Source organism: Piliocolobus tephrosceles, chromosome 4 (genome assembly GCF_002776525.5).
Source record: "Piliocolobus tephrosceles isolate RC106 chromosome 4, ASM277652v3, whole genome shotgun sequence".
In the NCBI taxonomy this organism is placed as follows: Eukaryota; Metazoa; Chordata; class Mammalia; order Primates; family Cercopithecidae; genus Piliocolobus; species Piliocolobus tephrosceles.
The window spans coordinates 86,252,003-86,257,851 of record NC_045437.1 but is presented as its reverse complement, the minus strand read 5'-3'; positions in this window follow the sequence as shown (position 1 = coordinate 86,257,851).

The following is a 5,849-nucleotide window of genomic DNA, read 5'->3' as shown; positions in this document are numbered from 1 at the left end:
AGTTTTGAATAATATGCATGTCACAACCCCAGAGTGGAGAGCTGATTTGACTTGTCTATTTGTTTGTACATATTTTGAATTTTTTAAAATGACACAATACAACTTGAAAAGGAAACATTTGATTGCAGGAGTTCATATGTACTCTTTATATGTTTTCATAAACCTTCTTCATCTATATTTTCGGCAATTTTTCTTGGACGTCTAACAAATACTGAAATCAGTTTGCCTCTCCACTTACCCTTTCATAATGTTCGTGACACAATCCTGTGTAATTTGACACCTTGGAACTTTAAACAGACTCAGAATCTTTTGGACCTTCTAGCCATCATCAATTCACATAGTGTGCAGTAAATCCAGCTCAAAATAAACAACACAGATGGAATCGAAGCTTATAGTACAATGTCAGCAGTATCCACAGATTGACAGAGCTAGTTAGGCTGCCAGATGCACAGAATGTTGTTCTATCTACTTGTTCTTTATAACTGGACTTGATGGAGTACATCAGTGTCAAACTCCTTGCTGGTTTCCACACGCACACGCACAGAAACGCACCCGCATAAACACGCACATTCCTGCGCTCTATATCAACGGCACCATCTGCTCTCAGCTTTACATGTGGTAGCTAACTAACTATCCTACTGTGCCTGGTCTCACCGACTGCTTTCCCTGGAAACAAATGACAACAGTTTTTATCTTGTGCCCTCCTTGGCATTATAAAATAAGGCTCTTAACATTTCCATACGCATATATTTTACATGCATTTTTAAAAAATTCTGTTCTCCGTTTTATTTACTGATTCCCTAGAGAATGGCAATATCTCTTTTTATATCTTCCCCAAATTGAGATTTTCCTATGGAACTTCTATACCATGATTGTTTCTTCTAAGGTTTACATCAAAGCAGTATATATATAAAAGCAATGGGCCCTGGGATCATTTTCCTCTCTATATACTATTTTGTAGGGTACTACATACTACTTGCAAAATGGGGGTGTGAAAAATGTGAGGATGCAATAGATGCAAAAGCATTCATTCCTTTTCACTATTCTTCTGTATATTCTATTGGCAATAATGACCATTCTGGAACTGTTGAGATGGAGGTTGGCGGGGGGTAGAAGGGGGCTGTATAAACATGAAATACTTTTATATGCAAGTGTCTTGCCTGTAGGAGGAAGCCCGTGTGTTATTCTTTTCCCAAATGTAGAATTTTTGCCTTGACCTCTTTGCCATCTCATGTGAGATCTAAATGTTTAGTAAGATATAAAGGGGATAATAACTTTTTTAACCGACAAAAATTAAATTGTAATGTCTTTTCAAAGCAATACATTCACTTGAACTAGGAGTGTGAAATGTCATAAGGAGGATAGATGGAATGAAATTATTGAGAGATGACCCAGGTTTGCGCTGTACCAAATATCCCTTCCTAACCCTTTTCAATGTCTAGCACCTGTCTTTATGACAATCTCTCCAGAAGATCTACAGAAATTATACTTACTTTCTGGTAACTAGGTAACATAATCTCCTGGAGGCCAGCTAATTGCAGCCCATGATAACCTCACATACAGTAACTGTTAAATTTTTCATTTCTTTCAAATTATTATGGATCAGTGGAGAGGGTATTGATTTGATTTATTAACAGATTCCCAGTCTGTTCCAAGGTTAATGATTACATGTATCTCAATTACATCCTTAACAGGTTATACTGTATGATTTGTTTTAACTGCTTTGTACATTGTGTATCTTTCTCAGCTGAGAGGCTTCTTAACACTTCACGATTTAACAAATCTTTCTGCTCCTCTTCCTAAGACAATGAACCTGCTCTGACGGAACACATAAAAGTAGGACAAAAATGAACTGCAAAAGCATTCTGCAGAATCTTCCAAGAACCATAGCAAACAGTTTATTTTAGTCAGGTAAATACTTGGCAATTCATTCATATTTGAAATATTAATAAGCATGGAGCAGAGGGTTGATCCTTCCTCTTGGTATTTTATACCACCTTCCTTATGTAGGAGGCACTTTATTTTTTTAACTTTGATCTTTTGAATATACACATAATGAAATTCTTCTTAGAAAAGCAGGAGCAAAATATATATTTTTAAGTCACTGTAATTCTTCCAGCAGAAACCAGATACATCTTAACTGCTCTGTAGAACCAAAACCTATGAAATATGAAAAAATATAATAGCCATGTGATACTGTTTAGAATGATAGCAAGTCAAACTCAAATGATTTATAGGTACGCTTTTCATATCTATAATGGATAGCCAGGCATGAGGAGAGAGAGATCCATTGCTGGGATTCTCTAGCAAAGACCCCATCTACCAATTTGAAGATGACATATTGATTTTGACAAGAAAGAAGACAATTATGTATTCTAGTACCTCTATTTTCTTTTTTCCCTTTACTACTGCCGCCAAGCCTACTTGCCTCTGTACATTTAAGCAAATAATTTTTTTACTGTATCCTGAACTAGAATTGTTGAATCTAGGGACTGTCTAAACATGCTTTCTTTGATGAAAAAGCTTTGCTTCTTGCTCATAGAACTATAGATTCCATAGCAGAAAATACATTTTAAAGAATGTTATTGCTTTTACTATCCACTTGTATTTTGAACAAGCAAAACACCAGACTCCCCTCCTTCTGGAACCCCCAAGATTCTGACAGAGTTTGGGGACTCAGAAGCCAAATGGGAATCATCAGGAGGAGAGACTTCAGTTATACAATCCATTAAATAAAACAATAGAGCCTGCAGCTGAGCTATTAAAAAGAGTAGAGCAATTTTTATTTCAATGGCTACATTTTATTTCCTCTTCTGAGTGACTGTTAACAAAGGGCCGCTGAAAGGACTGGATAAAAAGCAGGCGTCAGATGCAGGATCCATGAGTTAAACAACATTATTAGATACAATTTCATAAAATCTAGTTGCTTTTTTGCTACTAGAAATCATGTCCTTTTGTCAACTTGTGGTCACATCAGCACTTCTGCTGATATAATTTGCTCCAGCTGCAGAGCATAGCTGGCCTGCAAATCAAGAACCAGAATGAGGACAGGCAGGAATAACTCAATGGCTTGGATAATGTGCAAATCACTACACTTCTTGCTATTAGTCTACTTTTTTTTTTTTCAGAATATTTGGAAGAGGAAAGATTTATCTTTAGCAAAACAGCCAATCAGCCACCCTCTTAAGAACTGGTTTGTCTGGTTATCTTCTGAAGCCTAACCCTCCCTGCAGTAATGCTTTATAATCATGACATTATGTATTTTTTTAAAAACTTCTATTGCCCACCATAGAGTAGCAATTTGAACACCTAATGTTAAATAGCTACTGCTTTTATTCACTGCTCCCCTAAAAAAAAGTCCCTTAGATTTAAAAATATTCCTGAGCGTTCCTGTTTATTATTCTTGCATTTCAGGTGCTTCTATGTGGCCTGGAATGTACAGGTTTACAAAATAATACATATCACTCTGTCAACAAACTGCTATATAGCCTCAATTCTGGATGCAATATAGTTCCAATCAAATATGAAATATAATACTGCCTATTGATTTAGGCATAAGTTAAAATGGTAGATGCTTAACTAGTCATTCAGCATTGAGCTTCACCCTGATTAGAAACTCTATTGATTTACATTGAAATCAATTAGAACTGGATCACAATCATTTAAAATTCAGCCATAATTGAATACTCAATAATCACTTCATGTACAGAGAAAAGAGTTCCTAAATAAAAGCAAAGCTCAAGTACTCTTGCATATCTGAGAAAATCATTATATATGGTGAGCAAATAAGAAGGAACAAACAATAGCATATACAGCTGGAACAGCTGAATCAATGCTCCTATAACAAGAACAGCTTATCAAGTGTGCAAAAGCAGCGCTAGCCTGTTGTTCACCAGTGCAAGTGAGCTGATATTCTCTTTTCATGGCATGGCAACCTTCCAGGGCCAGGTGCTATCATAACTGCAAACTCATTATGTAATCTGTTACCTTCTAAAATTCATTGCTGCAGTTAAGTACCTAAACCCAAAGCTAGGGTTGGAATATTTCCCTTTTTTTATCTTTGTAAACTGACCTGGAAAATTTTGTGACTATAAAACATGTTTTTAGATACCATTGTTTTAGAAAAGACAAAGAGGAGGAATGTGCCACATACTTGTGGCACCAACTTTGTTTTATTTTTCAGAGAATTGCACAGTGAGATGGAGATTAGTCCCATACCTCTTTCCATTTCTCTTTTGTTTACATGCTGCAGAGGTGAATTTGCCAAAACCCAGAATTCTGTTTACTCCCCAGATCAGAATGGGAGTTATAACACTTTATGAAATGTATGTGGGTAATTTTCACCAATCCTAAAAGCTTTAGAAGTTTGCTCCTGCTAGATGTAGACTAGTGAATCTCATGGGCTTTAGCCTAAAGAAACAAATTTTAACTTCTGAATGGCATGAGAGCTGAGCTTTCACATGTTTTATATATATAATATACACAGTTTTATTATTGTTCACTTGTGGGTGGGTGGAAAAATTGTGGTTTATTTAAAATAGAATCAAAGTTTATGTGATATTGACTAACAAATCTACAATGTTAATTGTTACATCAAGCAACTCTCTTTGTTCAAATAAATGAGAAACAAATTGAATGACTTGCAAGAGGTTTTTACCTCTCTGAGAAAGAAATATATCATGTTACAAAAGAAATGGGTTTGAAAGATGAATGTTAGCATCTCTGATCACACTCTTCTAATTCTACCCTTACCTGGCCTTCTTACAAATAAGGCTAGATCCAAAAGGCAGGTGAAAGGAGTGAGGCTTAAAATTGGTGAAGTCACTCTTGAATATGAACCAGTTATTTTATGAGTCTATGTTCATATCTTAGAGTAAGCCATTCTCTTATCATCATTAAGTCAGAAATGGCTGCAGCAGTGAGCAAAATGTGTGAGATACTTTTAATATGACAGTACACATAGACATGCTTTAAGGCTACCAACTTGCTATTTCTTTGTCTAACCTTAGATGCTCCTCTTGTATCCTGAATTTGTGTATAGACAGAAGAGTAAAAAAAAAAAAAAAAAAAAAGCAACTAAAAAAGTGCTTCTAACATTTTCTTTCATTTTTCAGAAGGTAAGGTATAATTTACTCTGTACACACTGAAGTTCGAAATAAACTGTTCTTTATAGAACTTCTCAACTCATAGATTGCTTTGGGTAGTAGTCAAAATCAAGCAGAAAAATATAGGTGGCATTGAGTCTACTGTATCAATCTAATAGTTTGCTTCACAATATGGTTTCAAGAATATTGTACTTGGAAGTTGCATTACCCCAGAAATATATAAAGAATATTTTTGAGCACTAAGTATACTGTTACTCGGGTCTGTTTCATGAAGTGTTAATATAGCATGGGGAAGATAAAGTATTTCCATCCCATCAGATTCAAAGAATCATTGTTCAAATATAAATATCCAACAATTTCTCAGCTCGTATGCTATTTTGCCAGTTGCTTTTGCTGTCAGTTGTCTTTTCTTGTAAAAGATAAAGCTTTCTACAATAGCAAAAGTTATCTACATAAAGTTTAATCTTACTGCATTTTCTTCCCTGTCCTGTGTGCTACATACTAATACACATGTCTATGGAACACAAGATGATGATGAGAGAGAAAAGTTTACATTGGGATATTCTCTAATATTTTGAGCGTTAACAGTAAGAGTTAACCTTAATAGATCACAAGACTATTGAGAAAAATTCAATTGCAGAAGGAAATCTGAAAGGACATAAAAAAAAAGGAAGAAGAAGAAGAGGAAGAAGAGGAGGAAGAAGAAGAAGAAGAAGAAGAAGAAGAAGAAGAAGAAGAAGAAGA